We start from the raw sequence: 12,700 nt of genomic DNA, 5'->3' as shown, positions 1-12,700 counted from the left end.
AGTAGTGGTCAGAAACAAAGGACCAAAATAAGAACAAGCAAAGAACCAGATAAGGAGGACTTTTTCCATTAGGTACAGCAGTTTTTGTGTTGTCCTTTCTTGCCCTTCATCTTGGAAAAAGTATTAGCAGTTGGAAAAGATACATGAGTTCTGGGGTTAAGGAAGGGAACAGAGCACTTCCTATACAAGGGATGGTTCAGTAGAGCTTGGCAAGTCAGACTTGGAAAAACATGTTTGGGAATGAAAGGTAAAAGCCCTGTAAAATCATGACTAGTGTGGAAAAAGTCAGCAAGGAACACTTGCTGTGAGAGTGTAAGAAATGAACAAAAATCATAGAATCGTAGAATGGTTTAGATTAGAAGGGACCTCAAGGATCATCAAGTTCCAACCTATTGGTTTATAACTTCAAAAGTGGTGAACCACCAGACACAATTGCAGCAGCATATAATGATTATGAAAATAGACAAGCTAGAGGTGGAAAAGTTGTTTACCTGAAATTTCGTGAATCTGTGAAGTTGAAGTTGGGTCAATGTATGGGAAATTGGTGCCTGAACCTCTGATTAATCAGCTGAGGCAAGTGTCCGGTCAGCTGTGGGAGCACAGGTAAGAGTAATTTAGCTCTCATTTATGGATTTAAGGGCTGACCACCGCTAAGGCAGCATCTCTTGGAGATTGCTTCCTGATGGAGATTGCCACAGCATTTCCCAGCAAAAGCATCCATGTCGGTGAGTTTTTCCTTATAAATAACCTTTTGAATATCTGTTACCATCTTTGTATCATTGCACCTTACAGTGAATGATGGTCAATATGTCAGGTAGATACAATGATATATTAGATCTGTTTTCATGTCCATCCCAGAAATCCATTGACTTTTGTCAGAAACAGGACACTGGGTTGGCCTCTGGCTGAACCACCAAGGCCCATGAAGTGCTCTATGTACTTGATCACTTCTCTTAAAATACCACATTCTCTTTGCTTCCCCTTTATTCTTTTCATGCGGAAGACTTGGCTGGCAGTTCTACAGCATTGTATGGACTTGTAGCTTTCTCTTCTGAAAACAGCCACAGACTTGCTTGGACTGACTTGTTTATCATCAGTCACTTAAGTTTCTAAGTTGTGCTAGTCAGTTTCTTCCAGAGGGGAATCCAATTCTGATTTGAACGTACCCTCCAGAAACGGAGCATCCTGTTTGATCCTTTATGAATGACCTTTGAAGTTTTTCACTGTTTTGGGATAAGGCCTCATATGCATTTGTCTGTGATTTGTCTCACGTTGCAGCTATTGGGTCTTGTTTTTCTTCTCCAACAATTCTTCATGCTCCTCTCCTCCCCCCTCGCAGTGTTTTACCTTGGGGAAGTACTTACATCCTGTAATCACCTCACTTCTCAGTCTCTCTGAAAAACTAAACATGCTGAATTCCCTAAGCCTCTCTTTGTAAGGTAGCTTTCTGATCCTTCAGTCATTTTTATGGCACTTCTGCACCCTCTCAAATTTGTTACCATCCACTTTAAAATGCAGGCAAACTGCAGATGCAGGATGTAGGCTCCCTCCTTTATGCTGTTTCTTCCTTAGCTCTGCTGTGGGTGCCTTTGGGGGCAGGGTTGGTAGCTGTGAGTCTGCTTGACTTGAGGGGCGAGGGGGCGATGGCATGCTTGTCATATTGAAATGTGGCTGGAGAAAATAACAAGTTAACTTATGTTAGATTTTAAATTATCTGTACTGGCTGAGGAATAAAGTATTGGAGTTGCAGAACGTAGCACTGAGAAAACATAAGATCAATACACAGCAGTGGTCAGAAATGTATATAGAATACTGGAAACTATTTGAAACAAATTGTGAACCAAAGAAGAGTGACATTTTCCATTAGATACAGTGCTTCTGCATGGTGCCAGGCCCCTACAATCCTCATTTCTTACTGAAGTCAGACAGCAGGTAGATAACAGCAGCATTGTATGAAACTGAAAACTGAGAATTTATCACCTTTCCTCCCAACAAGAGTTCCCTGGGATAGTTTGAATCTATTTGCTAGATATTAGTCACTTAATGCATAAGTTGAAGTAAAATTTTATAGTTTGGTGCTTCATCTTCCCCCAAAAATTGAAAAGCTGCTAGTTATAATGTTTACTGATTTGTTTTACTGGTATGAAAATCTGCCAGGTGCTGTAATGTAGTGTGGAGTTTTTGGTTCCAGTCCACAACCAGCGTAGTTGCACAAACATTGCTCCATGCAAGCAGAACTGCGCTGCTTCTGGGGCTGTCCACCTGATATGTGGAAATTAATGAGGAAATTAATTAAAAATTAATTAATTCATTATAAAAAGCAGATCACGAAACAAGATCTGAATTTTGAATGTCCAACTAGTATTTGGAGAGTGCTTCAACGTGTGTGTGGATTTAGTGTGTATTTGAAACACTGCATGGGTTTTCGTTCTTACAAGTATGAAACACGATGGAGCACATTTGAGGATTGAGGATGTAGTGCTTCCTGAGCGTGGTGGTGGAACAAATAGCAGGTCTTGGGAGCATCTTCTTTTTATATTTTCAATACTATGATGAAAGAGGAAGAAGCACACTTATACTTTTCTCTCAGGTATTCTTTGCATGTATTTCCTTAAAGAAGACTGTTTTCCTTTTTATTCCTTGAGTAAGTAGGTAGACTGTTTGGATTTCCTAATTGACAGGTAATGCTTGTGCTGTTTGACTCTGTAAACATTTGAAATTTCATCACCTTGTTTTGAGAGGAGAGCAACAGTTTCTTTCCTGCCTGTGTTCTGATTTCTGCTTCTGCTTAAGCTGGAATACAGTGGTTGGAAGCTCATATTTCTGTTCTGTTGCTGCTACTGTCACACATTACAGGTTGAAAACCTTTGTGAAACTACTGTATTGAGAACATGTCATTCATTGTAGCAGCTGCTTTACACTGCATTTATATTTAAATAGGAGGAAGCTATCTATTTTGAATTGTAGAACTTGTTCTGAGGCAAAGTGAATTGCTGTTCAGTCTCTTTCTTCAGCACTGATTGATCCATTTGCTTACTTATCCCCCAGAGTGGGGAGGAAGAAATCTGGAGCGAGAAAGCTTTCATTTAGGATTATGATGAATACTTCCTAATAGCATTTAAGTTCAAAAGATCAAAGTCCTCTGGGTATGGTTTATTTATGTAGTTTTAATTAGAAAGAGCTTCTTCAATGAAAATGCACAAAATAGAACAAGGGCATCTCTTGGAAGGTTATATACATATGATGGTGAGATTTCGGTTCAATCAAGGAAGCTGTGAGCTATCTGCAATCATTTTCATACCAACTGTTGCAAAAGATCTTACCCATACTGACTGTTTGTCTTTTCTAAATTAATTGTTTATTTGGATGGAAACCTTTCAGATTGGTTGGTATTTATGTTGAAGTGAGGAGGTTGGTTGTGGCAGAGGACATGATTGCCAACTTGTTCCAGAGTGATTTTCCTATTATGAAGGAATACTCTTGCAACGCTCTTTGCTCAGACTGAGGTTGGTGTTGTGTTGAGCATGCTGAGGTGTTGAACTCTGGGTGCTCCATGTCTCTCTGGTTGCCTACCCAGATTTTGTGTGATGAAGGAACAGTTCTAATAGTTCTGTTCATTTTCTTAAAACTGAAAATGGGAAATGTAAGCAACTGTGGTTGTTTGACCAAATATGTTAGTAGCTGTACTATTATATTTCATTGCTTAAAAGCTAAGAGGTATTTGCTATCTATGCTTGTTTTGTTTTGTTTTGTGGTTTTGTTTTTTTTTTTGTTTGTTTGTTTTTTGGTTTTTTTTTGCTTTTCTGCAATGAGTACTGCAGCTCACTCTTATATGCTGCTGGATGTTGGGGGTATTTTTAGAAGATGTGTGTCTGTTTGCTGTGGCACTGGGATGCTGCCCATCCAGGAATGGATGTGCTGTGCCTCCCAAATTGTTGTGTGCAGACTGACCAGGAGCTTGTCTGCTGCCCAGCTGTACCTTTGTCATTGCTGGAACTACTCTGGCATCAGTGCCATAGTAGTAATGGACAACAAGCAATTTGATCTATCAAGAAGCAAGAGTTAGCCTATCTCATAAGCTTTCATCAGAAAAATAGGGTTAATTATTTGAGTGCAGTTTAGTCACACAAGTAGGAACTGCTTGATAGAGAGAAAGGAAATAAATCTGACAATCCAAAATGCTCAGAGTAGCTGAAATTTGTGATTATTGTGGATTGTAAACATATTTCTCCACACTGATAAGTACACTGCATGCATTTACCTGGATATTGGAATCACTGTCTCTTGCTTCCCTGTAAGGGAAGGAGAAATATGTAGAGAACTTGAATGCTTGCAACATATGGCTGAAATATCACATACACCAAAGATCTAAAAATCAAAGTTGCTGTTTCCATGACAACTGTAGCTGAGCAAAGAGTTCTTTTCATAAAGGCAGGAGATGTGCACTTCTAAAGTTCAGAGTCTGGGAGTCTGATTCTTAGGTTGCTTTAGGGTCTGTGTATAGATCCCCAGGGAGGTGCTATTTATGTCTGCATCCACTTGTAGCTTGGAGTGTCACTTGTTTCCATTTACTCCCTGCAAAGCGTACTGGTGGTAGTAGAGTGTTTTTAAGATAACTAATTGGTATGTGTGACATTGCAGATGGCGATATCAAACTATGAAGTAAAAGCACCTTGGCAAAGAGGAGATTTAAATGGAAAATAAGAGCATTTCCGTCTTTAGTCTTATGGATGTGGGATGATGAAAGCTTTGATCTGCAGATTTTGCTAATCTGAATTATTGTAATGCCAATGAAGTCATGAAATTTATATTTTCTTCCTTCTGAACTGATGCTCCCTGTTCGTTTTATTACACAATGGGAAGAGTGAATCTTGGCCATGGCCACCCAAAATGTTGAAGTGAATAAACCAGTGTGCTACATATGGCCAGTTCTGTGTAATTCTAAGGTTGTAATCATGTATTTATTACACTCAACTCCAGTTTAATGTAGATTTTAGACTGACACTGGAACAAAAATTTTATAAGAGTATTTACTCTTTATGCTTTTTTGAGTACTCAGAGATATCAAGGGTGGATTAACCAAATCCATCTGCAAGTCATTTTCCTTCATGAAGGCTGCCCAGCAGAGAAGCTTTATTTTATTCAACTGATGCAGATATTTCAAGTTGTTTTTTTTGTTGTTGTTCTTTTTTTTTTTTTTTTTGCTAATCTCCAGTCTCATCTAAACATCTTTAGAATAAAATTATAAAGTGGGTAATCTAGACATGTCATTTTTGGTAGAAAAATATATTACTAGAGTAGAAAAAGGGAATAAGTAATGAAGTGATTTTTTAAAGTGTATCTTTTTCCCAAATTAAGAAGCAACTCTTCATGAAAACTCTTAAATCGTAATTTAACTTCAATAACCCCATTGGTCTATTTTGATATGGAGAGTTCAGCACAGTTTGTGTACTTGGGCTTCAGACTGGATGCTTGGTGAGAAGCTCAAGTACGTTCAGGCAATTTTTATCACAAATTACTTGAATTACTGAGGAATGAGGGCAGAGAGGCTTCACAGAGCATGGGCATGTGAAGCGTCTGGTTAGATTCTGCAGTCAGAAATTCACAAAATTAATTTGCAAAATGAGAATAAAACCCTATTAATAAATAACTGGAAAAGCAAGAAGATATTAGCAAATGCCTGCCAACAGGCTATTCCCTGCTCATTTGGAGTCTCGCGGAAAATGCTGCTTTGTCCATTCTTCAGTGGGAGCACCCTCTTGTTTCAGTATGATATGGATGAAGACTGCAATAGAAATTTTAAGTTTGCTTTTTTAAGTCACATTGATTTGGAGGGGGATGGGAGGCGGAACTTAGAAATTGAGCTGTATTTCCTGACAAATGGTTCTATGGTTAAAGTTTTAGTTATTACTTGAGGTAACTGAGTATGTTACAACTTTTGTCTTTTTTCTGGTTTTTTGTTTTTTGTTTTTTTTTTTTGCTTGCTTGTTTTACATCAAGTTGAGGTGACCTTCCTCAGTTTCTACATGTGTTAAATCACATCACAGCAAAACTGTGTTTTCTGAGCAATGCAGAGTTTGCAGAACCTTGACAGAGCTTGCACATACCTCTGTAGAAGACCATCAGTTTTTCTGTCATTTCTGTTTAACGGACAAAAAAAGAAATCATTATATTTTGCTAGATTTCAAAATGGACTTTCATGACTGATTTTTCAGGCTTCAGTTTGTAGATGGAAATGTCTTTTAAGGATAGCTTGTGATCCTTTGTTCTGTTTGAACAATGTATATATAATTGATATACTTCCTTTGAAAGTAATCTTTAAACAGAGTTTGAGTGTCTTTGTTAAAATGGTTAAATATTGATTAGCAGGAGACAAATCCTATGTCACCCAGCTTAGTTCACAAGTGAGGAGGGTACTGAGAGACTAGTTAATTATCATTGACAGTGCTGTTAGTGTGGTATTTGAGTATTGAAAGCCCAGATGAATTAATATATTGAGTTGAACCTTGTGTCCCTGAAGCATTGGACTTGTGGCATTTTTTTGAGGTTTGTTCTTAAGGAACTGCTATTTTGGCATAAACACATTTTCTCCCCTGACGTATTTTTTTTCCTCTATGTATCTCACTTCCTTTTGCACCTCTAAGGCTTTCATATCTGTTTGTTTGTTTAATTAAATAAATACAACTGGTTAAGAAAGTAAGTGTTCAATTACAGTGCCTTGAAGGCATCTACCAAAGAATGGTTTCTTGCCTGGGGGAGGATGTAACTGAAGATGGGTGAGAAACCTTTCACACAGACATTTAGGGTGTTACGAAGCACATTGAAAATAGATTTGCAATTCAAAATCCATATCCTTCTTGTATTAATGAAGTCACAATAAATTGATTAGAATCAAGCTATGTTTCTACTTCCCGGAGTTGGAGCCAGATGATTTGAAGACCCTTCCAACCACAACTGTTCTGTGATTCTAAAGCAAGTCAACTGTATGTTAATCATTTAAAATCTGCCTTTAGTAATTTATTTTTAATATCAATTGCTACATGCCAATACAAGCTGGCAGAACAATCAAAAAAACATATACATATATTTTTAAACTAAGTAGAATTCTTCCTACAGAGGTAAGTTAACTATTTCATTTTTGTCTTTTGTATTCGGTGTAAGATTGCCAGTTGTATTTTTTAATTCAGTAGTGTGTATGACACATTTGAAATACCTCATATCTATTTGATCTAACACTGACTTTAAATAGCAATTTGTTCTTAGCAAGATTAGCCTGGGGCCTCTTTCAGCTGGGGTTGAACACTGAAATATTTAATGCAATGATGAGTTTCTAGTAAGGGTCTGGGTCATATGAAGATCTGATATCCATCACTTGCATCTTTCTTTGTTTCTGTCTTAGGACTTTACATGTCTGGGGTTTTAGAAGGGAAGTGGTGAAGAGTATAGGCATGTAAGTCTGCCTTGTAGACTAGTCATACTTAACAGGAACAATTTAGTAAACTTCTTAGTAGTTTAAATAAGTGTGTATATAAATAATTCCTTCACTTCCAATTTATAATTCTGGCTCTTGAGTTAATGTCAAAAAATGTATATACGATACACTTAAAGCAAGCACAAAGTTGCCAACATGTAATAGTAACAGTCTGGAGGGTTTGTCCATTCTTCCCGTTCATATATGTTTGAAATAATCTGTTAATATATTACGTGTACACTCACAACTCTTGTTCTTTGGCGATGCTGCCAGTAAAGATGTATGAGTAAATAACAAAGTGTAAGTTGCATTACCTGTGGAATACTGCTTAGCATTTGCATAAACATGCATTTACCAAATTGTACCAAGAGGGAAAACGCAACATAATCATATCATAATTGCATAATCAATTCACTGATTATATTTTCTTCCACGATGCAATTTAGTAAACAGGAGTTTACTTGAAACAGTCTCTTGCCTTGCTGTGATTTGTTCAGTAATTTTTGGGTAGCTTTTTTAACTTTAGAAATAGTAAGAAACATCTTGTTTCTTGTTTATCCGTGTTATGTGTCAGTGGTAACATGTGGAGTATCACTGAGTATAATGTTCATCATACACACCATATTGAGTTTGAGAAGTTGTGTGCTCTTTGCATTGGACAGGGCATATATTGTAACTGTAGTTACTGACACAGGGATATAGTCAAGTGCCAGAACCTTGTCATTAAAGTGTTTTCCTATTTCACTGTGGTAAAATGATGGGAATGGGCAGAGCGAGGAAGCAGTAGGAGTTACTGTGTAGGTATGTTGTACTCACACATCCTGTTTGCATGTAAATTAACTGGATATTGTTTACTTCTGTCTTGCTATTTTAAATTTTCAGTGTTTCTTTGTATATATCAGCAGATTCATTGTAGAGTTTCTCACTGACAAGTAGAGTATGAAATCTGCAGGAATATGGAGTAAATCAGAAGGCAGCTTTGTAGCTCTGAATCAGTAAATGCCCTGAGAAAGGTGGTGGCTAAATACAGTCAACAGATATCCAAAGTAATGTGCAAGGCTTAAAAGATGCTTTCTTCTTTAAGCAAGGGCATGCGTTACCTGCAGTTCCCTTACATATTCTAGCAAACTTTCAAGCTTTTATCTTTATCAGTACTGAGGCTTCCAGCCAGGACATTTAGTCTGAAACAAAACAGTCTTAGGAGCTAATGTGGGGGGCTGATGCTTGTGACCAAGCTCCTCTGGATCTGGGTTGTGTGCATGCTTCCTACACTACTTTGACATGAGTAAGCTCACTTGATCTTGCCCAGAGTTGTTTTGGAGGAGAGCTTGTGTAGTCCTCAAACATGATTTCTTTTTTTTTTTCTGGGGAAAGGAAGTCATTAGAAGTCAAGAAGTGTAAGGTATAGATTTTTTTAGGGTGAGTATCTGTCTATGACTTGAGAGAAACAACTCTAAGGACTTATTTCTGTACTTATAAGTGCTTGCTTAAATCTTACTGTTGTATAAAAATGTAACTCAGTTATTTCCTTAATTAGACAGGATTTATTCCATGATTTCTCAAGTCCAGAATCCTTTTAACTCCAGTGAGCTAATGGGTGCTGCTCTACAGGTATAAGAATAGGCAAGTACATGGCACTATTTTTATGTATGCGAATTATGGCTTCTAGTTGACATAAGCAATATTTATGTCAGCAAACGAATGGTGTTGCTTGTTTTTTCTACAAGCACACCAAACATCAAGCCCTCCTTTGGTGGTGATGGACAAAGTGGTACTGGCTTTTACAGTCAGCATTATTCTACACCTGTTATATGGTGCATTCATATAGATGACTGAGCACATGTTTGAGTTGTTAAGGACTCTTCTTTAATGGACAAGATGTGAGTCATAAAAGAATTCAGAAAATCACACCTTCAAAATAAGTAAAAATGAATGTTTGGGGAACCAACGATTCATGGTAATGAATAATTTTAAATGTGACTAGTCCTGCAAAATGAGTAGAAAAACTTGTGATGAATTATCTTCTTGAATGGGAAACTGAGTTATTATCAGTATCATCAGATAAGACAGGATTAGATGTTTATCTCACTTACACACAGAGATCTAAGCTCAAGAAAGAATTAAACTCCTGGGGCACATTGTTGGTCAGTGTGCTGAGGTTTTCCTCCCTTTCTGAAATGAGTAGAACTTCTTTCCCTTCTGAATAAGTGAATATAGCTTGCAAAATTGCTTTTGCTGTCTGTTACTGTTTTAGAATTTCTGATGTTAGGAAGTGCTGTTACAAGCATCTTGGAATACGAGGCTTAAATTTGCTTACTTTTCCATTAAAACGCAAGTTGATCATGTCATGAAATAGTTGTTAGTTTTTAGTAAGGCTTGTCTTTAAAAGCTCGATCGTGTTAACAGGGAACCTGAAACATAGATCTTGTTTCTTTTACTATCTGTTTTAAGCGTCTTAACTGTTATGTTCTGTTTTCGGGTTTCTTGTAAGTTGGCTTTCATATTATATTGACAGTGAACAAGTTTTCAGAGGAATGTTGCTTTTCTGATAGACAGTCTAGAGTCCAGACATTATTAATTCATTCCTCAGTGTTCTAGAAGTCTTGGTGATGTACTTTGACATACATTGGTTTTGGCAGCAGTGCTGACTTAAGCATATCCAACTCCTTGTTCCTGCTTATTCCAGGTTCTGTGTAATCTCTTTATATGACATAGAAATAAACTGAATCAAGGACTTCTTTCACCAGGTAGCAAGACTGATAGTGGGAGGTATGAGGACAGAAGGGAGCAGTGGAGAGCATTGGCCTTGTTTTGTTCCTGTTTATTTCTCAGAAGACATTCATAGAGGGAAGCTGGCTTCTGCTGGTGCTACCAGAAATAAGAACAGGAAATTGTGAAGAAGATGATCTCACAGTAGGGTAGCAGGAAGATGATGAACAAGTATATTTCTCCATTTTATCGTGGATAACTGTATCTGTCATGGTAACTGTTGCTTGGGAGGTCAGTAGAGATGCTGCATTAATACTTAGTCCATCATTTATCAAACGTTCTTTGTCTTTCCAGTGCCTAAAAAAGGCAGAACCAGAAGGCTAGCTGGCATGTGTTTCAGCTTCACTAAAGACAATGATACTTCTTGGCAGGAGGTGCAGCAGTTTAAGAAATTGGCTGGATTGGCAAATGCAATTTGATTTGAAAGGCATAAGTTGTGAAGGTGAACTGCAGTCTGAGTAGCAAGAGATTTACTGCTTGTTCTTTGGATAGCCTGGGTAACCAGGAAAATATATTTGTTTCCAGCTGGCCAAGTGATTGCAGCTTGCGGCTTTTCTTTGAGGATTTGAACAGAACTGCAGGCATCCATCTTTGTCATCTTTAGACTTGATTACTATAGCATACATTTTCTTTATGTGCTTTATGCCTGACATTTTACTCTAATCAGCATTTCCAAGTGGAGCTGCTTGTAATTGGGCTTGCTAGCCTAATGCTGTGTATTTTGCACTGTTTAAGTTTACTCTTGCAATTGCTTAGTATTTGAGTATCTGACACTTTATAAACCTGAAGACTGACTATATGTTCTCATCATATCTCATCCTCACACTTTGAACAGATTTAATAATTACACAGAATTTGTAGGATTAAATAGCATCCTGTTCACTTAATACCTTTCTGTTTTTCTTGAGGGCCTGAGAGTCTTGCTGTTACCAAGACCTGATCTGTTGACCACGCTGTGTGGATTAGTAATGTTTTTATCCTTGCTTATTGAGGTCCATCTCACCTTCTTCAACTAAGAACAGATATTCCTTAGTTTTTGTTTTCAGTTTAGTGTTTTTTGTTTTTTGTTTTGTTTTGTTTTTGTTTTTTTCCCCATGGTCTCTTGCAGTTATTATAAAAATTCTACTATTTTTAAGCCTCTGAAAATATCTGAGGTTCTGTACTCCTTAATAGATAGTGCTTCAGCTATGACAGCAATAGAAGTAGAAGACTATAGAGATTTTATATTGAATTTGCAGCTGTTGAAAATGATATTCAGGGTTTTTTTATGCACACTTTATACCCACTCTCACCAAAAAAGACCCTCAAACCAAACCTCAGTCTTCTTTCAGGCTTTAAATCTTCGTGATATCTATGAATCCATAAAAAGCAAGAAAGCACCCCACTTACCTGTTGATACTTTGCATGCTGCTTGCTTTTAAAGTGCTATATTTATAAAGATATTTCAGGTTATGCACATAAGGGAATGCAACAGTTTAAATGATGTCTGAACAAATAAAGAAGTAGCATACCAAATAGTCTGCTTTATTTAAGGCCTGACAGCTTGCTTGTGCCGTTGGACATATAGATTTGGACAAGCGTATTTGCAAAGGTACTTTAGAAACATTTCTTAGCACTAGCTCTGTATAAAACCTATTGACCTGTAAAAACATGTTGCTGAGTGCTGTATGTTCATCTGGATAGTAAATGTATTTTGTTATTCATTTCTGGTGCTACTGATCCCAAAGAAGTTCTAATGCATGCCTTACTGAAAGAGCTTGGGTTTTCTGCAGTACTTACAATCAAATGCTATTCAGTTTATCTTCTTTTGTGTAACAGTAGCAAAGAATGTCATTCAACATTCAGTTACAAGAATAAAAATAGGAAAATTCTGGAAATAGCACAATGTAAATAATGTCTGCATTTATTCATAATTAAATAAAACTGCTTCATGATTTAATAGATTTATGGACTGTTCTTGATATGGACTTGATATGAAAATAAAATCTTAGTCACAGAACATTCTTCTAGCACAGACTGCTAAGGATGTTGTCTTAGCGTAATTCCTTGACTCCTTGAAACCCCAATTCATTTTTTTGGCATTCCTAAAACATTATTGTATTGTACTTGTTGCTTAGCTCTGATCTGCTGTCGTTCTTCCATCTTCTGTTTATCAACGTTTATTTCTTGTTTTGCATTAAAGTTACTTATAGATGTTTTAGAAACAAGCAGAATAGCCAATGGATTTGGTTCACACTGCATCACTCTCATTTGGGAAGTAAAAGTGTTTAATACAGACTCAAGACTTATTGCAATTTTTTTTCATTTTAGAAGAGAATGTTTTTCATATGCTCAGTAAAATAATTCACTGTAACTAAACAATCAAAACAGGCCTTAGGCAAATTTAATGGATTGTTCCTTCACAATATACCTGTGCTGTTCAGAACTTGTGAGAAATATTTTGTCTTTAGAAACACAAAA

General features: G+C 37.0%; 1 protein-coding gene across 3 annotated transcripts in view; it reads left to right on the top strand.

Annotated features, from left to right (window-relative positions):
- Positions 1-12,700, top strand: part of HS2ST1 (heparan sulfate 2-O-sulfotransferase 1) — a 68,602-nt gene that overhangs the window by 16,177 nt on the left and 39,725 nt on the right. The window lies entirely within an intron of this gene.

This window comes from Coturnix japonica, chromosome 11, assembly GCF_054131305.1.
Source record: "Coturnix japonica strain WE chromosome 11, WE-NBRP24, whole genome shotgun sequence".
Classification (NCBI taxonomy): Eukaryota; Metazoa; Chordata; class Aves; order Galliformes; family Phasianidae; genus Coturnix; species Coturnix japonica.
Note: the sequence above shows the minus strand (reverse complement) of the source record. Positions and strands in the feature narration are given on the sequence as shown.